This window comes from Hordeum vulgare, chromosome 3H, assembly GCF_904849725.1.
Source record: "Hordeum vulgare subsp. vulgare chromosome 3H, MorexV3_pseudomolecules_assembly, whole genome shotgun sequence".
NCBI classification, from domain to species: Eukaryota; Viridiplantae; Streptophyta; class Magnoliopsida; order Poales; family Poaceae; genus Hordeum; species Hordeum vulgare.
The window spans coordinates 591,036,382-591,061,311 of record NC_058520.1 but is presented as its reverse complement, the minus strand read 5'-3'; the positions used below and the strand labels follow the sequence as shown (position 1 = coordinate 591,061,311).

The window sequence follows — 24,930 nt, the reverse complement described above, 5'->3', positions numbered from 1 at the left end:
TTCATTCTCGCCAGAGCCACTATAAACGCATGTCATGGCATGGAGCACAGAAATCAGCTCATTGGCACGGAAGTCGGCTTGGTCTTCATCGTCGATGAGCCATGCGCGAAAGGTGGTGACATTGTCTTCGGTGGTGCAAGTGTGGATTGGCAAGCGGCACTCGATATGCTATACAGAAAGGAAAATTGGCCCAATATACAGAACCATCCGTTTATCCATGACTGGATATTTTTCAGTCGGGCAAAACAGTGATATAGACAACTGGAATTTATAAAATGCCTAAGCAATCTGTTTGAAATATATTCGTCATTGGATAATCTTATTACAAAACATTCAACTAACATCCTAGTTTTCTACTGCATTTGAGTAATTGGGTAGCAAAATTTTAACAATTGAAGGCAAATGTATCACGAACCTACGAAGCGTGCGATGAATAAGCGGATCAAGAGCTCACCATTTTCTGCATAACCTCTGGCCGACCACCAATCCGTGGAAGTCAGATAGAGAAGGCCCCCAATCTTGAGCGCCAATAAGAAAGCCGCCCGGATGTACTCGGCTTCGCTGCCGAACGAGTCAACGTCGATGACATCGAAGTATTCGCTGCGAAGGTACCTCTCGACGAGCAGCCGAGTGGCATCGAGGTGCAAGACAACCCACCACATTTGTACGCCGGGAAGCACGGGCTCCAAACGAGAGAGGATGCCAACGATGAACGGGTGAAGCGCGTCAGAGGCGATATTGGCCCAGGCGAAATCGAAGGCAGCCTGCGGCCATGCGCGAGGTAACAGATCACGCAGACGCCGGAGCGACACAACATGACGAGGCATAGGAAAGGGGCCGAGGGGTCGGGACGGTGCCGGTGGTGGAGGGTGGCTAAGAGGACAGCGAGGTCGCAGCCCGGGGTGTTGTCGCTGCGGTAGAAGGTGGAGCTGGGGTCGAAGGACACGCCATGCTCGGAATGCCTGCAATGGAGGCGTGCCGGAAGGGCGTGAAGGACATGGCAGGGGGCGGAGGTGGACGCCATGTTGGTGACAAGGGAAATGTTTCTCGTGCTTTGGATTAGATTCAGGCTCACTGCCAGTTGCACATACTATTTCGTTTGTTTCGAGTAAATTGCTAAAAACCACCACATTTAGGCTTTGTTTGGTACTAGTGTATTTTAAAGAATTTATGGGGATTATTCCGGTCAAACCCCTCAATTTTCACATATTTCATAACACCATTTGATTCTAGTATATTTGACATATTTCATCCCCACATTTTCCCTCAAATCCCCAAATTATAGTGCATTTTTCTCAATACCCAATACACTATCCCTACCTAGTGTATTGAGGATAAATGAGGATTTGAAAGGATTGGGTGAAGGTTGGGGTTTCACCTAATCCCTAGAAGGATTATCCCATCAATCTTCTCCCAAACACTAGTACCAAACAAGGCCTTAGTGTAACGGATTACCTAAAAAACTACTTAAATCATCAACTCCATGATAACAGTTGAACTGATGGGTGAGGCCCACATGTAAAGCTTATTTTGGTATGCCTACATGGAAAATATGATGAGGTGGAAGATGGGTCCACCAGTAAGCCCCTCATCTATTTATGCCCATTTTCTTCTTCCTGCAGCGGCGTTGCAGCCGGAAATCTGGTCGGCTCAGGATAGGCGTTCGGTTTCATCGAACCGTTCAGTTCGGTACTTCGGTGTTTTAGATTTTTTTGGTTCCCAAGAAACATGCACCGGTCGATCTATAGGAATTAACAAGACCGTGCGTTCGGTTCCTCCATTGATCGGTTCTGTATTTGGTTTTGGACCGAACAGATCACAAATGAAACAGCTGAGGCATATGCATGTGTAAGAGCATCTTCGGCTGTTCGGGCCCAAGTAGCCCGAAATAGCGCCGCCAGGGGATCCACCGGCGCTAAAAACGGCATTGGGGGGGGGGGGGGCTCGGCTTCCCAACTGCCCACCCAAGGGCGTCCCCAGCCGCCGCTTTCGGCCCAGTTTCGACGCAAATTTGGCCCATATTCGGCTTTTTCAGCATAAATTGAACAACAATAGTTATTTTTTTTATCACATAGTTCATCACAGAAATCAATACAATTGAAAAATAGTTTAACAAGTCAATACAAATCAACAATCGAGCTAGGCGTTGCCATTGAGCCTCCATAGGTGCTCTACAAAATCGTGCTGCAGTTGTTGATGTACCTGTGGGTTTCGGATCTCTTGACGCATGTTGAGAAAGGCAGTCCAGGTTACCGGTAGCTGGTGATCAACTTGGCAAGAGGACATTGCCTGTAATATGGTTCAGTGTCAAACACTGGCTCCTTTCGCTTGCTTGCAATGATCATGTTGTGGAAGACAACACAACAAGTCATGATTTCCCACATTTGATCGTTCGACCACGTCTGAGTAGGGTACCGGACAACAGCAAAACAAGATTGAAGCACACCAATTTTCCGCTCGACATCCTTGCGGCAAGCTTCTTGACACTTGGCAAAATAGGAGTGCTTGCCTCTTGGTGCAGGATTTGAGATAGTCTTCATAAATATGGACCATCTCGGATAGATGCCATCTGCTAGGTAGTATCCCTTGTTGTAGTGGTGTCCATTGACCTTGTAGTTAATCGGAGGAGCATGACCCTCAACAAGCTTGGCAAAGAAATTAGAGCACTGCGGTACGTTGATGTTATTGTGAGTTCCTCGCATATCAAACAAGAAATGCCAAATCTAGAGGTCATGTGTGCCACTGCCTCAAGTACGACACGGCAACCTCCTTTGGCACCTTTGTACATCCCTTGCCAAGCAAATGGACAGTTTTTCCATTTCCAATGCATGCAGTCGATACTTTCAAACATCCCAGGAAATCCTGTTTTCCGCGTTTTGTGCTAGAATCCGAGCAATGTCTTCAGCATTGGGTGATCGCAAATATTGAGGTCTAAAAACTGCCACCACTGTCCCGCAGAACTTGTACAAGCACACAATGGTGGTGGACTCGGCCATGCGTCCATAGTCTTCCAGAATATCACCGGGAGCTTCGTACGCAAGCATCCTCATAGCTGTCGTGCACTTCTTGAGCGAGGTGAATCCAAGTGTACCGGTGCAATCCTTTTTGCACTTGAACTAGCTGTCGAACTCCCTGAAGGAATTCACAATCCTAAGGAAGAGCTTCCTGCTCAAGAAGGGGGGGGCAAATCCACGGCGAAGCCGATGGGGAGATAGCCTTTGTAGCACCGGTAGGCAGATGGGGTGGCGCGGGAATCAGCACGGCGCCGGAAGGTGTGTTGTGCGAGGGGCGGTTCTGGAGAAGAAAATGCCCTTTTTCGCCTGACATGGGGCCTGACGCGTCGTTTTTCCTTCCGCCGACGCCCCCGAACGCCCCCAACGCGCTGGGTTCGGGCTGAGACCGCCAGGCCAATTTCGACCCAAATCAGCGAAAAACGGCCTCTTGGAGGCACGGCTGGACCATTTTTCCCTGCCGGCTGAAAAAATGGCCGGAAAGGGTCTCTTGGGGGTGTGGTTGGAGATGCTCTAAGGCACTGTCGAGGTGAGCATGGTTGGGCTAGCCGGTTGGGATAGCTGCATTAAATAAACCTTCTTGTCTATTGTGGGTGGGCTGGGCTTGGACTTTGTTTTGTGTGTGCGAGACAACAGATATCAACTATCCTGCCCATATTTGTCTCAAACATAAATAAATTATCCTGCCCACGTGATGTGGAGCTCATACCTGCCGCTCAATGCGGCACGTAGCCATGCGCCGCAAAAGGAGGCACCTTGACTAGGCTGGCCCAATTGTATTTCTTTTATTTCTGTTACTTTTTTCCTTCTCTGTTTATTTTATTTTTTTGGTTCGTTTTTCTTTCCTTTTTACTTTTATTTTTTTATTTGAAGAAAAAAAATTCAAATTTGAGTAACAATTGTGAAAACTGGTGAACAAATTTGGAAGATTGAACAATTTTTTAAAGCACGGACATTTTTTTAATTTTTTAGAACAAACTTTTGAAAAGGAGAACAATTTTGAAAATCCCCTGAAAATTTTGAACGCACGAACAAATTGTTTAAGCACGATTTATTTTGAATTTTGAGAACAAATTTTGAAACCGAGAAGAATTAAAAAAAACGTGAACTAATTCGGAAGCGTGAAGAATTTTTTAAAGCACGAACCTTTTTTGAATCTTGAGAAAAAAATTTGGAAAAGGAGAAAAAAAATTAAAAACCACGAACAAATTTGAAAGCGTGGACAAAATTTTAAAGCACGAACGTTTTGGGAATTTTGAGAACAAATTTTAAAACTGAGCACAATTTTTGAAAAAGTTAACAAATTTGGAAGCGCGAAATTTTTTTAAAGCACGAACATTTTTTGAATCTTAAGAACAAAAATTTGAAAAGGAGAACAATTTCGAAAAGCCCCAAACAAATTTGAAAGCGCGAACAAATTTTTAAAGCATGAACATTTTTTGCATTTTGAGAACAAATTTCAAAACCGAGAACAATTTTAAAAAATGTGAACAAATTCGAAAGCGCAAACATTTTTTTAAATACATGAACATTTCTTGAATCTTGAGAACAACATTTTAAAAAACCCCACACAAATTTGAAAGAGCAAACAATTTTTTAAAGAACTAACATTTTTTTAATTTTGACAACAAATTTCGAAACCGAGAACATTGTTGAAAAAACGTGAACGAATTTGGAAGCTCAAACAATTTTTTAAATACACAAAATCTTTGGAAAAAATAAACAATTTCTTAGTCTATAAACAAATTTAAAAACAGGGGCATTTTACAAACAAAGAACATTTTTGTAAGAAAGAACATTTTTTGAATTAATGAATAATTTTTGAAACGGGGACATTTTTTGAACATATGCCCTTTCTAAAACAGGAACATGTTTTGAACTTACGTACATTTTGTGAAACGGCAAATATTTTTTGGAAAATGAAGAATATTTTCTAAACTTCCCGACCATTAAAAAATCATGTATAATTATAGAATTGACGAACAAAATCTTCAAAAAAGAGAAACATTTTTCGTAAAATGGGAACATTTTTTATGAAAATGTGAAAAGAAGAACATTTTTTTAAAAATTGTGAACAATTGACGAAAAAGGGAATTGTTTTGACAAATCATGCAGTTTTTTGAATACAAGAACAATTTTGAAGACACGAACATTTTTCAAAAGATGAAGACATTTTGGAAGCAGGAACATTTTTTGAAGCACAGACATTTGAATGTAAACTATGAATACGAGAACATTTTTTGAAATTCAAAACAAAAATCATAAACTTTCAAACATAAAAATAAGAAAAGTAAAAAGAAACAAAGGTGAAGGAAAAAACTAGAAAGGAAACAATAACATATTTTTAAAAAAGAACATTTCTTCAAAATGGTAAACATTTTTTTTAAATATAGGACATTTTTCTAAAATCCTGAACATTTTTTGAAGCTAGGAATGTTTTTGAAAAAGGTAAATATTTGGAATTTAGAACATTTTTATAAAATCAAGAACATTTTCTGAATTTGAACAAAAAAATTAAAACATGAACTTAAGTTAAAAAAATAACCATAGAAAAAGGAAAAAAAAAGAAACAGAAGTGGAAAAACTAAAAAGGAAAAAAGAAGAAAAAACGAAACAGAAAAAGGGAAAAAAATGAAGCAGAAACCAAACTGCCTGCAAAGGGAGATGGGCCGGCCGAGCTTGTCGCGCCCCTATGAGTTTGCCAGACTATTTGACACAAAGAGCGACAAATAGGTTTTTCCCACGTGATGTGCCTTTGTGGTACAATAAAAAAAGGACATAGTGTTTTTTGTGAGTTGTGGCATGCGTACTGTACAGACGGACGAGAATTAATTGGGAATCAACGGGATTACATGGGCTTCGGTGCTTTGGTCAATTTGGTGGGCTGAGGGTGCATACCGAAATCATCGAAGTAAATTCGGTTTCTTATAATCGCTAATCAAGCACAGTATTGAACGAATCGTTTCGGTGACGCTTCGGTTCACGTTACTGTTGGAAATATGCCCTAGAGGCAATAATAAAATGGTTATTATCATATTTCCTTGTTCATGATAATCGTCTATTGTTCATGCTATAATTGTATTAACAGGAAACAGTAATACATGTGTGAATAAATAGATCACAATGTGTCCCTAGCAAGCCTCTAGTTGGCTAGCTCGTTAGTCAATAGATGATCATGGTTTCCTGATCATGGGCATTAGATGTCATTGATAACGGGATCACATCATTGGGAGGATGATGTGATAGACAAGACCTAATCCTAAGCGTAGCAGTAGATCGTATTATTCGTATGCTAAAGCTTTTCCAATGTAAAGTATCTGTTCCTTCGACCGTGAGATTGTGCAACTCCCGGATACTGTAGGAGTGCTTTGGGTGTATCAAACGTCACACGTAACTGGGTGACTATAAAGGTGCACTACGGGTATCTCTGAAAGTGTCTGTTGGGTTGGTACGAATCGAGATCGGGATTTGTCACTCCGTGTGACGGAGAGGTATCTCTGGGCCCACTCGGTAGAACATCATCATGAGCTCAATGTGACTAAGGGGTTAGTCACACGATGGCGTGCTATGGAACGAGTAAAGAGACTTACCGGTAACGAGATTGAACAAGGTATAGGTATACCGACGATCGAATCTCGGGCAAGTATCATACCGACAGACAAAGGGAATTGCATACGGGATTGATTGAATCCTTGACATCGTGGTTCATCCGATGAGATCATCGTCGAGCAAGTGGGAGCCACCATGGGTATCCAGACCCCACTGATGGTTATTGGCCGGAGAGGTGTCTCGGTCATGTCTGCCTGTCTCCCGAACCCGTAGGGTCTACACACTTAAGGTTCAATGACGCTAGGGTTATAGGGAATTGTTATACGAGGTTACCGAAGGATTTTCGGAGTCCCGGACGTCACGAGGAGCCTCGGAATGGTCCGGAGGTAAAGATTGATATATAGGATGGATGGATTTGGACGCCGGAAATGTTTCGGGCACCACCGGCAAAGTGCCGGGACCACCGGAAGGGTTCCGGAGGCCCACTGGGAGGGGCCACAAGCCCCGAAGGGCTACATGGGCCAAGTGTGGGAGGGAACCAGCCCCTAGGTGGGCTGGTGCGCCCCCACACCCAACCCATGCACACCAGAGAGGGAGGGAGGGGAAACCCTAGGCGCAGGGGAGGCCCAAGGCCCAACTAGGGCGTGCCCCCCTTCCCTGCCCTGGCCGCCGCCCCCCTCTCCCATCTGGTGGCCGCCGGCCCCTAGGGAGGGAACCCTAGGGGTGGCGCAGCCCTCCCCCCTCCTCCTATAAATAGAGAGGGGTTTTGGCCATTGGGGGACACACTTTTCCCTCTCCCTCGGCGCAGCCCTGCCCTTCTTTCTCCTCCTCTCTGCCGGTGCTTGGCGAAGCCCTGCCGGGAGATCTCGTCTCTCCATCGACACCACGCCGTCGTGCTGCTGGAGTTCTTCCCCAACCTCTCCCTCCTCCTTGCTGGAACAAGGTGCGGGAGACGTCACCGGGCTGCACGTGTGTTGAACGCGGAGGTGCCGTAGTTCGGCACTAGATCGGAATCAAACCGCGTTCTAGTAACGCTTCCGCTTAGCGATCTTCAAAGGTATGAAGATGCACTCACCCCTCTCTCGTTGCTGGTCTCTCCATAGGAAGATCTGAATATGCGTAGGAAATTTTTTGAATTTATGCTACGTTACCCAACAGTTACCTCGGTTCGGTCGTTCGGCTTCTGGATTATATTCCCACCTCAACGGCCGGCGGTGTGTTGGACAAGCCCGAGCTCCACGGTGACGAGGGAGAGGCGACACCCCGTAGGAGAAGGGAGGCGGCGGTGATGGCACGGAGCAACAACGCCACCAAGAGAGCTTGCCGACGGGCGGGGGGCGGGGCGCTATACACGCATGGTGGCTGCATGGGATGGCAGCGAGGGCCGGGGCGGTGGGGAGGCAAGCGCGGTGTGGGACGATGGCGCGGAGGAATACGACAAGCTCGGGCTTGTTGGCAGGCGGTAGCGCGGTAACAACGGGCGTGGGCACGGGTTTGACCCTCGCGTCCGGATCCATGCGACTCAGTTGTGGGCCAAGGCTGGCGTTGGGTGGGGCTTACCGTTGAGCGCGAGGCGGCGGCGCTGCAAGGCTTGCCGGCAGGCCTCCTTGAGCTCGGCCTCCAGCCACCGGTGGAGCAGGTGAGAAGGGAAGGGACAGATTGAAATTTGAGGACGAAGAAGAAGGTGTCAGATAGACAAGTGGGACATTCATCCACCTCAAGAGGTCAAACATTTACTATGACTAGTCTTTGCCACATCAGCCCGGACATACGTGTTCCACCTGTCAGTTTTGCTGCTAGATGTGGCTCAGTTCTGAATTACTGTGATTTGTTACTCACTTGCCGTGGAGTTGTGGTGAACTTTTGTGGTTTTCAGCAAATCCGGGGGCAATCCATTACCCTAACACAAATGTATTGGTTCGGAGCAATGTACTCGTTTTTAGAAGAAGAGGAAAGTACATTTTTACCATAAATTTGTAATTTTTTAATAAAACGTTCAAATGCATGCTCTGGTGCAGAAGACACATACATCTTTCACGACGGGATGACATATCCTGGAGGGGGTAGTTGTCCTCCATGAAACTTTGCACGAAATTGACTGAAAAAACTAGATAGAATTATATTCAAGGTGGACTTGAAGAAGGCATATGACAAATTTAAATGCCAATGTATGAAAGGTTTTGATGAAGCCTGAATATTCCGTACAAAAACGATTAAGACGGTTATCGCATGTCTCCTATAATGTTTAATATTATGGTCGATATTTTGGCAGTTCTCATCAGTCGGTCTAAGGTGGAAGTCCAAGTAGGTGGACTGATCCCTCATCGAGTGGATGGTGGGGTTTTCATTCTCCAATACGCCAATGAAAATATTATTTTCCTTGAATATAAAATGGCAAAGGAGAGACTTATGAAGTTAGTTTTATGTCTTTTTGAACAAATGTCGGGTTTGAAAATTAATTTCGATAAGCAAGAGTGAGTTATTCTACTTGGGGCGCGCGAAAGAAAAACAAGATAATTACAGAATGTTTTTTTGGGTGTTAGTTCAGATATCTCCATCTTAGATATTTTGGCATACCAATTCATCACCGAAAGCTAACGAATAAAAAATGGAAATGCATTGAGGATCGATTTGAGAAATAATTAAGTTCCTAGAATGGCAAGTTTATGTCTTATGGGGGGCTTCCGATGTTTCTTCTGTCTTTCTTTAAAGTACACGTGGGGGTATAGAAAAGGTTAGACTTTTAAGAATCACTTTGTTTCTGGCAAAAAGATGAGAACTAATCAAAATACAGGTTGGGTAAATGGGACGTAATCTGTAGGTCGACGGACCAAGGGTGCTAGGGATTGAAAACCTTGAGGTAAAGAACAGGTACTACTTAGCAAATGGTTGTGCAGAGTTTAGGTGGAGAATGAGAGAGTGTGGATACAATTGTTATGTAACAAGTTACGTACTTCCCAAAACACTTGCACAGGGGTCTGATGCAAATGCAGGTGGCTTGCTTCAATAGAACTACATTTATTGTTCGGGACAGTAATACCAACAGATTTTGGGAGGATATGTGGCCACGGGACTCTTGGAAATATGCCCTGAAGGCAATAATAAAATGGTTATTATTATATTTTCTAGTTCATGATAATTGTCTATTATTCATGCTATAATTTTATTAACCGAAAACCGTAATAAATGTTTGAACATATAGATCATAATGTGTCCCTAGTGAGCCTCTAGTTGACTAGCTCGTTGATCAATAGATGGTCATGATTTCCTGATCATGGACATTGGATGTCATTGATAACAGGATCACATCATTGGGGAATGATGTGATGCACAAGACCCAATCCTAAGCATAGCACTAGATCGTGTTGTTCGTCTGCTAAAGTTTTTCTAATGTCAGGTATCATTTCCTTAGACCATGAGCTTGTGCAACTCCCGAATATCGTATGAGTGCTTTGGGTGTATCAAACGTCACAATGTAACTGGATGATTATAAAGGTGCACTACAGGTATCTTCGAAAGTATCTGTTGGGTTGTACAAATCGAGACTGAGATTTGCCACTCCGTGTGACGGAGAGGTATCTCTGGGCCCACTCAGTAATCCATCATCATATTGAGCTCAGTGTGACTAAGGAGTTAGCCAAGGGATGATGTGTTTCGGAATGAGTAAAGAGACTTTCCGGTAACGAAATTGAACAAGGTATAGGTATACCGACGACCGAATCTCGGGCAAGTATCATACCGGTAGACAAAGGGAATTGCATACGAGATTGATTGAATCCCCGGCATATGAGATCATCGTGGAACATGTGGGAACCAACATGGATATCCATACCCCGCTGTTGGTTATTGACCGGAGAGGTGTCTCGGTCATGTCTGCATGCTTCCCGAACCCGTAGGGTCTACACACTTAAGGTTCGATGTCGCTAGGGTTATAGGGGGAATAGTGTATGTGGTTACCGAAGGTTGTTCAGAGTCCTGGATGAGATCCCGGACGTCATGAGGAGTTCCAGAATGGTCCGAAGGTAAAGATTCATATATAGGAAGTGAGGATTTGGTCACCGAAAGTGTTTCGGGCGACACCGGTAATGTATCGGGACCACCGAAAGGGTTCCGGGGGTCCACCGGGAAGGGCCAGCAGCCCCAAACTGCTACATGGGTCAAAAATGGATAGGAACTAACCCCTAGGTAGCCTGGTGCGCCACCACTAAGGGCCCAAGGCGCAGCAAGGGTTGGAGGCCACCTTGGGCCTCAAGGCCCACCCTAGGCGTGGGGAGGCCACCTTGGGCCTCAAGGCCCACCCTAGGCGTGGGGAGGCCACCTTGGGCCTCAAGGCCCACCCTAGGGCGCCTCCACCTTGGCGGCCGCCCCAAGGGCCATCTACGGCTGCCGCACCCTTAGGGGTGGGAAACCCTAAGGGTGGGCACCCTCCTCCCTCTCCTTCTATATATAGTGAGGTTTTTGGGGCTGTTTTGAGACACAATTGCGTCTCTCCATGGCGCAGCCCTACTCCTCGTCCTCCTCGTCCTCCGTAGTGCTTGGCGAAGCCCTGTCGTAGTGTCACGTAGCTCAACCGTCACCACGCCGTCGTGCTCCCGGAGCTCTCGCTCAACCTCTCCTCCCTCCTTGCTGGATCAAGGCGTTGGAGACGTCACAGGGCTGCACGTGTGTTGAACTCGGAGGCGCCGTTGTTCGGCGCATAGATCGGAATCCTCCGCGATCTGAATTGCTGCGAGTCGACTCCATCAACCGCGTTCTAGCAACGCTTCCGCTTAGCGATCTTCAAAGGTATGAATATGTTCTACCCCTTTGCTCGTTCCTGGTTTCTCCATAGATAGATCCTTGCATGACGTAGGAAATATTTGAAATTACTATGTTACCCAACAGGGACAAGCCACTCGCCATTCAGTATCCTACTCTCTACAATATTGTTCAATTGAAAGAGTGTTTCGTCAAAGAAATTTTAGGACAAATTCCTTTAAACATTCAATTCATAAGATCACTTATGGGTGAGCGATGGGATAGATGGTTCCATCTCGCGCATAAGTTGATGGAGATCGGGGACTGTCAGAGTCACGTGTATTCTTAGCTAAGTCAATGTATATTGATTTTATAAATATGGAACCAATCCCAAAATCATTACAAATTTGGAAAATTAAGGTGGCCCTAAAGATAAAAGTTTTTATGTGGTATGTTCACATGAAATTGATCTTGCCTAAAGTCAGCCTTGCGAGACGGTCTTTGGATGTTATTTTTGTGATATTGATGAATCGATTCAACATCTGGTACTTCAATGCCCACTGGATATATTACTATGGCACACAGTGCACATGGCCTTTAATGTTAGCCCACCCAACATCATACATACTTTATTTGGGACTTAGCTTAATGAGGTGGAGCCTAAACTTACAGCGCATATATGAGTGAGAGTGTGCGCATTACTTTGTGCAATTTGGTACCGTCGAAACGACATCAAATTTAACAACATTTGTAATGGTTAGAATATTACCAACCAGATCACCTACATAGCAACTTCATTGATTCATATTTGGTCATTACTCAACCGTGCGGAAGACAAGCAGCATATGGATTATGGTTGCAACCGTTGAAAAAACGGTAGCATGGGTTATCTACAAATGGTTTGAATGTCGGTCCATTAATATGATAGGTGTTTAGGCATCTAGTATTATTTGTGCCAGTTGTGGCCTTTCGTATCATTTTATCTATTTTCGAAACTTTATACCGCATTACGTATTGTTCGAAGACTTCTTTAATAATATGGTTGGATGCATCTTCGTGATTCAGAGACAAGAGAAATCTTCCATTTCTAAAAAAAATCAATATTAAAATTCAGTTTTATTGATCCCTATCCTCCAATGTCCAAAGTATGATTATTTACAACCTAAAAACTGTCAAAGCCGGGTTAATGTCACCCTAAAAAAACTGTCAAAACTGGGTTAATGTCACCAAAAATAGTTTTTGTTAGAAATTGTTTTTGCTCCGATTGTGGCGACTTCACACTAAGAAGCTTGAACACACACTGATTTGACCAAAAAATGTTGTTTATTTTGATTGCTGCTTTATGTAAAGTAAGAGATCGTTGTGTTATCATCGTCTTTTCTTCGTCACTAGACCTACTTGTTGTTAAGATAATAATTGTTGATTATTTTTGTACATACGATCACGTATATTAGGTTTTGGTGGTTCTTACTTTTAGTATACATTCAGTAAAATGTTCAAAATTTCATCAATTTCAAGTCATACTAAAAGAATTGTCTTCTAGACCAAATATTTCAGCAATTTAAGTAGTGCATACAATATTTTTTAATGTTTTTATAACATTTATTAGATCTCCATTAAATTAAAATGTAAATTTCTTTCCTTTGGCTGACTTGAAAGTCAGAATAACTAGATTTCACTGAAATCCAGTGATTCCCTTCATGACCAAAATATTTGTTACACTGAAATTCAAAACCATACTTGTGCTTTCGTACAATGGAAGTCCTTTTGTGACTGTTGAGCTAAACATTCTTTCTCACTCAATAAATATATGCCATTTCTCTATCTTACAAAGAGAGACTGTTTAATTTTGTCAAAATATGAGATTTTTCTGGTACTAGAATATATAATGACGATGATCTTAATTCTTGGTTAAGGATAGTATGCTCACCAATTTTTCCATTTGTAAGGATTTTCTACTCCTATAAAGGATGTAATTTTTTTCCATTTGTAAGGATTTTCTACTCCTATAAAGGATGCAATAAGTGCATATGTCCATAACATTGCAATGTTTGTTTGTGGGACACACACACACACACACACACACATATATATATATATATAGAGAGAGAGAGAGAGAGAAATCTATTGTAAGGAATTAGATGTGTGTGTTTAGGACTGAGCTTGGGTGCCTTAACCCACATGTCATAGACCCAAAGGCACATGCAGTTAAAGCACCAAAACAACGTCTATGTGTGTGTGTGTATGCGGGCATGCGCATTCCATTGAGAATGTGAGGAATCCATGAAAAAATCCACTACCCTACTGGTCCGCGACATTGAGACCACGCGTGCTACCTTTGATCACTAGACACGGCGGGCGATCGTTATGGAGGGGGCATTTCAACTATCTTAAGGTGGCCCTAGGAAACCAAGAACTACATGGATGACTCTTTGCTATTGATCATGCTCTGTTTGGATACTCTAACTCGGTTAAAGGTTAGAGTTATATTCTAACCCTCGACTAACTCTGAACTAACTCTAACCAAAGAGGTGTTTGAATGGTAGGGATAGATTGCCAATAAATACACTTTTTCCAATCATTTGCCTCCTTTAACCAGGATTTGGTGTGGTGGAGGTAAAGGGAAAGTAACCTTTTCCGGGGCCCCATCTAACTCTAACCCAAATAAACACCTCTTGGATGGGTTAGTTCTTTTGGGTGGGTTAGATGCATCTAACCAACTCTAACCCTCCTGTTTGGATGTTTTGGGGTTAGTTCGGTCCAATCTAACCAACTCTAACTCTAACCCATGGATCCAAACAGGGCCCATGACAACAATTCCTAGGGGATTAATGGGTTAACCACAAAAGGATAAGTGCAAGAGAGTCAAGGGACTGGCTATCAACTCTTCCCTTCACACCTCGTGTTTCATCCATGTCTCCTTCTTGCTTTTCCCCAATTCAACACATCTATGCATGTGAAAACACTAATAATATCTAGCCACCGTAGTTGCTCTGAATTCCACAATATACATAGAGAGTATTCATGATTAGCCAACATTGAGTCATCTAAGCTTGTTGTGTAGCTTCGTGTTAGTGCTAACAATCAGCTTTTGTTGGAACAAAGCGTTCGAACGGTTAGGAGCGAATGACTTGAATGTTTACGTGCGCCTGCAATGTGGGAGATTGGTAGGTGTTAGGAATAATCTTGAGATGTGTGAATACTCCAATCTGGATTGCCTACGTAGAGTTAGAGCTAGCACCAATGTTTTAAATAGCGGGTTATACCATTTAGCGGCGGCTCGATGAGATGCTATGAAAGTCTATAGAGGAGCTAAGCCTCATTTAGCGTTTCTTTTAAATCATGAAAATTTGAAACAATATGTCTATAATCAGACATCATATATGATATATTGCATATACAGTAAAATATATCAAAGGTTCTAAAAGTATTCCAAGTGTGTAAAGTAGGTCCTAATAAATTGAAATCATTCATCATAGGTCCTAAATGTGTGTAAGTCGTTCACCGCAGGTCCTAAAATTATTCCAAGTGTGGCAAATAGGTCCTAAAAGTCATGGGTAAAATACACATATAGGACCCGTGATGAACAATTTCAAACTTTTAGGACCTACTTGATAGACCTAGAATACTTTTAGGACCTTCAGTGTATTTTACTCTTGCATATATTTTACATATACACATGTTCACACATCAAAGCGCGATTATCAAGAGCCATCCTAATTCAATAATCAAGCTTCACTCCAATGCATCATATATATCATAAACAAGAGCAAAAGATAATGCAGAAGTATGGTTTTGTATAGTGGCTTAGCGGGTTAAATGACTCCAAATTTAGCACCGTAGCGAAAAATGGCGGGCTATTAACCTCATTTTCAATTTACCACTAAAAGTGCATAGCTTTAGCGAAAGATCTTTCAAAGGCTATAGCGGGGACTATAGCCGGCTATTTAAAACATTGGTTAGCACTAGTCCTGCTAAAGAATGCGAGCGTAGTAGAAATCTGCCCATGTCGTACGAAATGGGTCTTCGGAGAGAAAATCCGTATGATAAGAGACAAAATACTGCACTTACCAAGAAAGAGCCTCATTGCTTTAAACATTGATGCACTTATCATAAAGAAGCCGGCTGTCAATTGAATTAAACATATACTGCTCCTCTTCAGTAGTAGTATGATGTACCGTAAAAGTTCTCTTGCTTTATTACTCTATAAGAAGTGAGGGATCTTTTTTGGTGAACCAACATTCATATTAGTAGCAGCTAAGAAAAATATTGTTCAATGGAAAATATAAATCTAAAATTGACAGCCAGCAGCAAGCTGATTTTTTTAGAAAGGACGTAGATCGATTATAAAGGTTTTATCAGAAGCTGCCTTAGCTAGTTAGTGTGTTTCGGCATGTGTAGACCATGTGCAAACGTCCTCCCGTTGTATCCGAAGTAAAGCGAAACACCACTTTAAGTGTAAGTAAAAGATGTGCTTGTATCGTTGAATTGTTAAAAGCATTGCCTTGATGCTGATTGTACATCCTTGATTGTATAAAGAGTTAGAGTTGACATCAAACGTGGATTCGTTCTTTTGTGGCACCGTTGCAGAACATACAGTCTTGTTCATATGCAGGGCGCGTGCAGGGTGGGATTAGACAAAGCGGAGGTGTTTGGCTAGAAGGAGGCAGGGGCGGGGCTGGAGGCGGACGCCATGATGGAAATGCTTCTTGTGTTCTGGATTGGGTTGAGACCCACTTGCATAGTTGTATGCAGTAGTTTTTGAAGTACATGGGAGTCTTCTATTAGTGAAACAACGTTCATTCGAATACTGATAATGTCATTAGGAAAAAATCAAAGCTATAGATGACAACCAATATCCAAGGTCAAAGTTGTCTCAGCTAGGTAGTGTGTCTCAACGTGTGTGGAACATGTGCAAATGTGCTCTAGCTAGGTTCTTGGTTGGGATAACAACACACGACATATCTGTATATTTACATTGTTGAAAGCATTGTCTTCATGTTGATGTTATGGCGTTGCTTGTACAAGAGGTTTGTCGCCTTTTCACAAGAGAAGTCTTAGTCATATGTAATTTTTTGCATATTGTCAAGGTTTTTGTCGTTGCTCCATGGCTCAACTTCCAATCACTCTGCTCTTAACCGAAACTAGGGTGAAAACCTCCTGCCTCTGCATCGAAATATGTATATGTACTTTTCTTGTTGGTGCTTTAACCATGTTATCATGCATCAATTTAAATGAAATTATGCCCAGACGCATATGCAGACGTAGAGGCAGGGAGGTTTACCTTTTCTCTCAAAACAAATACAACATTTATTTTGTTTTATTTATTTGGTATATGAGACTTCGAAGAACCTGTGCTAAATGTCCACCGACCTTCCATTGGATACAGATACGGAGACACCGTCCTTATAAAGCCCATTGCACATGCCTACTATTGTTTGATAGACAGTCTTTTCTGTTTTCCTTACCTATTGTAGCTCCCTTTACGAGACAAGTAGGCACCGGGAAGTAGAACTAGCGCTAAATCCAACATTTGAACTTGTGACATGGGGGGGAAGAGAGATGGATGTCAAATGTGGTGTCTTGAGAATGGGTGGCATGCAGAAGCACATCATGAGTGGAACCCTGATCACTTGTTGCTCCACTAGTTGTAGCCTACCTGGCTGGGACAGGAAAGTGCAAGGGTTGACTATTTGTAGACGAGCAGTGCAAGGGTTGCTTCAGCGGCCAGAGACTGTATCACAGCCTCGAGCCAGGTGCAAGATCCGCCCGATTGTGGCCACCAAAAATGAAAGCAGATCCACGGATTTTGATGCGATGGCTCTAAGAGAATGCCTTCTCTATAGTTCGTCCTCGAGTAGCTTGCTCCACTAACATGGAAGATCTAAGAACAAGTCCGTTGATTAATTCAATAACGCACGTCCATTAACTGACTGCGAGCTTCATCGACATGCCTCTGCAATGCAATGCCGAGCAGCACAAAGGGGGCCACTTTCTGGGTTGTGCAGGAAGAGAAGCCACCTACTACTCTCAAAGGGGGCACGAAAAGTACTATGCGCTGAACAAACGGGTTACGAGTTCCCTCTTTGTCGGGCCCTTGTAAGCCTTTGATCATTGAACGCCATGATTAATGATATGATGCCTATGTGGGCTCGCAGAGCATCAGTGCCGTAAGCGGGCGCGTGAGTGTGACTGTGACGGTAAAGCATTATTGCTCAGCAGCTACTGAAGATTTTTTTCTAAAGGAAATATATTAATATCATAAAGATATCAATTACACTCAGCCTCTGCATCGATAAGATATCAAAATACATCAATAATGCACAGAGCTAAAAACAGAAATATAAAAATAAAGATTCGCCGCAGTGATGAAACACTCGCAACATCAATACTCTAACCACCATCAAAGGCAACATCCGGATTGCAGAATAGGTTCTCCAAAAGCGAGCGAAGTTCTGACAGCACAGGATATCAAATCCCTTTGAGAGGCCCTGGGTAGCTGTTTTCTTCTTCTTCTGTTTTTCATAGAGATTCACTTATTGTAACATCACAAATTAAACTAATTTTTATGCAGTCTCGAGAACACGACTTACATTTATAATTTTGATCGTATCGTGTTTATAAAGCCCAACAGATATTACTTGTTGTGAAATTTTGAAAACCAGTGCATCTCATTTTTAATTATCTTAACCACTTTTTGAATGTGCGTAGTCAATGTTTTGACGTACACCTATACATTTTTCAAAATGACAACTTTCTGAAAGAGGAATAAGATAAGTCACAGTAAGGCAGAATTTCTCCTCAATTTATTTCGCTCATTCTATCTATGTCTTCCATATCAAGATGGTGAACTACATGGATGGAGCATGAACAAACATTTGTCTTGCATGCATACTCAATATTGAATTTGTTCTTACGCTTTGAGCTCATCAACTATCCAGAGTGCGGGCTCCACCTATTGTTGCCACCTCGCTTCCTGTAGTGTTTTTTTAGCAAACGTCCCTTCCACTGGTGCCCGGGCCAGTTACAAAAGCGTTATAATACGCTGATTAGTGGGCCATGGCTGCAGTGTGCTCCTCGGCTTTGACCTACTCATGTGCTGACTGGGCCAAATAGGCCTCCTCTTTGCGTTGTCACGGTCCAGCTATGCTCGGGCTGAAAATGTTGTGCAATGCTGCAGCTTCTTGGCAGTGACATCAATCCTGTATGGTTGTCGCCGTGTGCCATTGATTTGTAGTGCTTCTACATCCATGTCAGGAATAATGGATGAGGTGTTCCCGTATGTCTCTCATTCATAATGAACTGTCCCATTCCAACCCACGTCTCTTTCTAGTTTGTGCCCTAGTCCAAGAAGAAAATACAAGGTAGTGCACCCTTTTATAATGCGGGTCAGGGTTACACAATGAAAGGTTGGTGAATGCATTAGCTGTCCATCCAGTATCTACAAATTTATAGAAACGTCTATCATCTTGTACAAGAGCATCTCATCATTTTATGGTGCTTCATTAATTTCATGGTATTTGCATTTACTAAAAACTGGGACGAGTCATTTAAAAACGATATAGTGATGTTAGACAGTGCGTTAATGGCTGCGGGAGCATGCATGACAAGATTATGGCTGGCCTTGTAGTTGTTCCATGTCGAGCAAGTGGGCGCTTTGTGTATGTCTCTGCAGCCACAGGTTATTAGTGCTTTGATAAGTTGGTTCGTCCATTTATTTTGTTTCATGGACTACGTTGCCTTAGTGAAATCAAATCATGGCTTTGTAACTGACTGTTGTACCGTGTCTCTTTTTCGTTCAGCATATCGCATCTCAATTTTATCTCAACTACAGCTCTTTAAGCCATATAATGATTAAAATGGGCTTCCATGAAATTTTTTGATGTACCGATTCTCTCCTTTTTTCACTGTCGTCGAAGGATCCGTGGTTGAGTTACTACCAAAGAAGGTTGTCTTGCGCATCGCACGTGGAAGAGATGGCACATTTTCGTAAAAGATCAACAAATGGGGTCATCATTTGCTGCATTTTGGGTTCAGTTATTTGTGGGCTTCTTATACACCGCAGGTGTGTCCAAGTTGCTTACACCATATAAGAACTATGTTCTGTCTACCATCGAAGATGAATATCCTGCAACATAGCTAACCTAGTGTTAGAATTAATGCTGGTAATATTTGGGATTGTAAATTCAGAAAGATGTAATATACAAACGCTGACGAACACACACAAACACACCCTATGAACCAACACCTACACACCCTCCCCCGCACGTGACACTACTGGGCTGTCTCAAATCATAGAGGTGGTGCATGCCTGGAGGTTATGCTCTGCCCCCTGTGCTGACTAGCAGCACTTGGCCTTACGTTCTGTTCAGCTTTGATGACCGGTGTGTGAAGGGCTCTGTGTAGGGCCGGGGAATGACTATGTCTCGTTTACAGCGGGGCAGACCGTAAACTTTCCTAAAGCAACGTGGTAATGGTCAAGCTCAGTAGTATGCAATGTGCCTTTTGTCATTATGATGAGACAATAAAATATTTATTGTTTCAGTGCAAATTGGCTCGTTCTATATAGCCAGTCATCCAAATAGCTTCTGACTTATATGCTCCTTGCAGTGTTGCTTATGTATTTGACAACTGGCTCAGGGCGGGAGCGCTTGCCGTTATTTGGCCGCTTTAGCTATTTAGAAATGATAATGTTTTCACTGATAAAAGCACTTCTCTTGTGCAGGTTATCTACAGATGTAGCGGAACTTCGTTTATAGTCATCTCTACAACACGTGAAGAATCTGAACCTGTTTATGGAGGTATATATGTACATGATTGGAGATTACGACGAGGAATACTTTTATCCAATATGGGTGGCAGCATAATCTTAGAATTGACCCCGCTCTACTTTAGGCTTTATACGGACTCATCATGTTTCTTTGCATCTCGCATTTCTATTTTTTTTTTATATGAGAGGACAATATTTGGCTGTGTGCATCTTAGTTATACGTAGGCCGGATGTAATTCTTCTATCTTTTACGTAATAAAATACCCCTTTTCAAAAAAAGCTTAGTAGTATTACTTATTCCATTCGTTCGCTTCGTTAGTTCGTTACTACCGTTCATTCACTCGATTTTGTTTATTATTTTTCTTTTACCTTTTTTTATTCTTTCTAGAAAATCTAAAGTAAATATATTTTTAAAAAGGAAAGTAATGTTGCATCAACTTTACAAAAAAATTCTTAGCATTTAAAAAATGTTTAACACTTACTGGAAAAACAATGTTCAAAAACATGTGTTTGGAAAAATCTTAGTCATTTAATAGAGAAATGTTAAATATTTTAAAAAATAAGTATCCAGGTATATACAAAAAATATACAATGTGTAATCCACAAATGACATATCAAAATATGAATTTATAAAAAATAATCATGTATTTAAAATTGTTGAATGTGTATAAAAATGCTTATGATATATACCAAAAACTTAGACATAAAGATTACATTAAAGAATATTAGTCTTGTATTTTCAAAATGTTGAATATGCTTTAAAGTTTTTTTTACATACATAACAAAATTTAAAAGGTGTATAAAAGAACATCAGAAAATATATTATTAAAAATATTAGTCATGTATTCAAAAAATTAAAAGATGGATACAAAATATTTTGTATGTATAAAAAATGTATATTGTATGTAAAAAAAGATAGATGTGTGTTGAAAGGAATTAGAAAAACCGGGAAAACCGTTGAACACAATGAAAACTAAAGAAAACAAACAAATGAACTAATAAAACTAAAGAACACAAGAAAACTGAAAAATGAAAAAAAAAATTTAATGAAAACCAAGAATGAAAGAAAGAACAAAAGGAAAACAAAAAAGGGAAATCTAAAGAAAACCATGAGAGAAATAAATACAACCAGAAAAATAAGAAGGAAAAAAGATTGAAGCGAACGTAGCCAGCAGCAACGAGCGATCGAAAAGGTTCACGAAAAGGTTGTCATCCATTTCTTGGATTTTACTAACCTTATGTTTTGGCCTTACCACTGCCCTACCTTTTTAGGCAGGGAAAAGTTTCACGAAAAGGTTGTATAAGGGCAGGCAGGTAAAATGACCATCCTAAATGAGTGCCAAGCCAAGGTGGCGAGGTCCCATTTCTCGTTGTCCTTCACTCTCAAGTCTCAACATCAAGACAAATCCCAACAACCCTTCCGCGAGAAGCAGGAGGTACTCAAAAAGCTGATCCTACTGTGCATCTCCATTTTGTTGATGTCGTTAAATCAGCCGCGCACGATGCCTTTATTTTCGATTGGTCGTCTTTCTGGCCCTATTTCTATGTGTTTCAGATGAGTTTGTTTTGAGGTCCAAAATAGAAGACACCACCTAATTCCTTTCTGGCCGGGCCAGCAGCAAAAGTTGAGACCACGACAACCGCCCCCACCTAGCAGTCCTTCACGTGCCACATTAACTTCCTTTAAAAAACCATGCCACAATGATCTTATCTAGAAAAACGTGCGACAATGCCTTGCCCTAAAAATATGTGCCAAATGACTATCGTCGTCATCATCACATCATCAGTAAAAAGAAAAGGAAGTGGAAGAGTGACGCCTGTCCGTAACAGCACCCACCATCTTCAATTGCCTTAGCGCCTCGCTGTCCTATTATTCGCACAAGCGCACAAGATAAAACCAAATGTGATTTTTCGGGGCATTTATGCACTTGTGAATTGCATGTTTGTTATTCACTGAAATAGTAGATGATGTGATGGATTTGTGGATAGTTAATTAGTATGCGTGTAATGTAATGTTCTTTTAAGTAAAACATTTTATAACTTCGCATACCCAGGTTTGAAATTCAGCCTACAACCTTGGTTGCCTTCCATGCCGGACGGAGGTATGCCCATGCTTCAAAGTTGGCGGCTGGAGATGTGCGACCATCTCCGTCATTGCATCCATCCCATCTTGTTCCTTGATGTCCCTTCTGGATAGTGACGCTGAATGGAACTCATGATGGAAGGCTCTTGGCTATGAGATCCATCGAACACACCACATGTCTAGCTTGAAGAAGGTCATGTTCGGTGCACAAACATGATTGCAAGAAATGGTGAGATTGCAGGTGCTAGGGATAGAACGGGCCATATTAACTGAGATTCTGAGACAGGAAGTAGACATGACATGTACAGAAAAAGCCCTAGAACATCTCAACTCCAAGCTGATACCGGAGGAAACAAGATGAATATAGCACAACTTATCAATCATAACACCCGTTCTGACCATAGGATATATAATTTGTTATTAGAGGGAGCAAGAGGTTTGAAAGATATTGGCATGCATGGCCCGATAGCGCGTCTATATCAGTAGAGGGAGCAAGCAGTTACTGGAGGAAGTATTTAATCTCCCTCGGTATCCATGAGAATGCGATTGAGCTTTTGGTAGGTCGGCATCTAATCTTCCGATAAATTTAAAACAACTATGATAGCATTTAATAAAATAGTCAACGGCAATGAGCATTGGGTGCAGATGATAGACGAGTTTAGTAAGTATCAACACCCTCATGAGCCAGAAGGTTCCTCTCAGTTGCACCGTGTTGTTGAACGTTCTTAGCAGCTCGATGAGGCAGAAGTGTGATCCGAGTCTATATATTTGTCCCGTTGGTCTGGTTGCAGTTAAGTGATCTTTTATGGTTCTACTTCTTGAGAAACTTACAGTTCAATTGATTCTCTTTTGTATTGAAGATTTAAGTGGTTGTATATTTCATTATCCTGGCACATTTTGGTTTGTAGAAGAAAAACGACGGTACATTGTGCTAACAAACAGTTGTTAGTAAGGTAACCCATTTTTCTCTATTATGGGCTACATTAGATATCACTGAACTATGAATCATCAAAATTCAAAATTTAGAGGATGACCGTCTCTCTAGGCTTGGCCAAAACCAACGTTGATATCACAGTAAAGAGCTAATTCTGGAGGCACCGTTCAGATCACTGTTTTTCTGTTTGTGTCTAACCATTAGTCCACGTGAGACAACTATGACGTAGACCATATGTGCCGACCAGTCAGTTAGGACCTCAGAAGCCATCCAACGTTGTCATGTGTTGGTCCACTCGGCAGTCCGGACACACTTTATTCCGTCACCCTACAAAGGTGACATGCGGTTGCCGCGGAACCTATTCCGACGCCACCCGTTCGTCCATGTGCCGCCCATCATTAGCCACATCACCGCTGCCCATTTACGTCCACCCGCTCTATAAACTCCATCGCCAACCACAATTGCAGTCATCCTCCTTCCGGTTCCTTTTCCTCACTGCAGCATGCCCGCCATGGCCTTGTCGTGCTCCAAAGCACACGGGGATAGCCTCTCGTCCGAACAGAAGATGGAGATGACAACCATTGCTGCCAGTTGGAAGGCAAGCACGAAGACGGAGGCCGATGATTTCCCGGTGGAGGATGCGACTGATGATGAGCCGACACCACAATATTTTCATGATGGATGTCGGCCCCACCATCAGTGAGGCTTGTGCGCAAAACACGAACATGTTGTGGGAAGAGTAGGAGGTCAAGTTCCGACAGGCTTAGGCCTACCAGGCCTACAACCTCGGACTCCACAAGGAGCATTGGAGCCCGGACATGTTGCTCGCTGCCGGCACTTCCGCGGGCGGTACTATCTTGCCGGTCATGCCGGACGTGGACGTTCCTGAGTAGGAGGCATTGCTCGAGTGTTGCTGCTACACACGTGAGATCTACCTCAACCACTGGGCGGTACCAGGAACGTTAGGCGGAGTTACAAGTCACCTACAGGGAGTTCAACGAAGCGGTGGGTGAGGTGTGGTGCAAGAGCGATGAAGAGGCTTGCATCACCAGCTCAGCCACTTCTATGCAACGCGACCACGATCATGAATCCGGCACGTTCACATACGCCGCCGGTAGCTAGCAAGAGTACTAGATGGTGGATCAACGCCCCTAGGATCCCAAGAAGGCTGCCCCTCGGTTGTGATTGCATGAATCACTTCCATTTTATATGAAAATCCATCATGTTTGCATAAATTTTGCCTGTTTAGTTTGACCAGTGGTTGGAATGTATGTGTACAATATTGGATAGTGGCCTTTGGCATCAATGTCCACGGATTACTCCCCCATGTCTGCGGACGAATGGGAGCAAATTTGCGGGTCAGTGTTGTAGATGCTCTAAATAAATATACTTCATTTCGAGCTAAGGGCATCTCCAAAGCTGACCCGAAAATATATATTAGAATTGTGTCGAATATTGTGTATAAGGTAGGTTACAGTTGGACTTGTAATTGTATTGTGTTTAGATAGGATATGCAGTCATGTCCAAGCAGGACACTTGTATCCTAGTCCTTTCATATATAGCGGGGGTAGACACACGATATAACCTATGCCAACATGATAGCACAAACGTGCAAGGGGGGCTGACGACGTGTGCTGGTGCCCAGGACGGCCAGTGTGCGGTATGGTGACGGTGTCACGGGGAGAAGCGCCCGTATTCATGCCGCGGGAATGTAACCATATCGGTGAACCTCGTTAACAATTCTCGGTGTCGTGCTCGTGCGATTGCTTGATCCTCGGATGATCGACGAAGTACCTCGGATTTATTCTAACAAATGGTATCATGAGCTAGGTTGTTCGAGGTTGTT

At 42.6% G+C, this 24,930-nt stretch overlaps 1 pseudogene; it reads right to left on the bottom strand.

Annotated features, from left to right (window-relative positions):
• Positions 1-407: 407 nt before the first annotated feature.
• Positions 408-1,024, bottom strand: LOC123442144 (annotated as a pseudogene).
• Between the last annotated feature and the right edge of the window lie 23,906 nt (positions 1,025-24,930).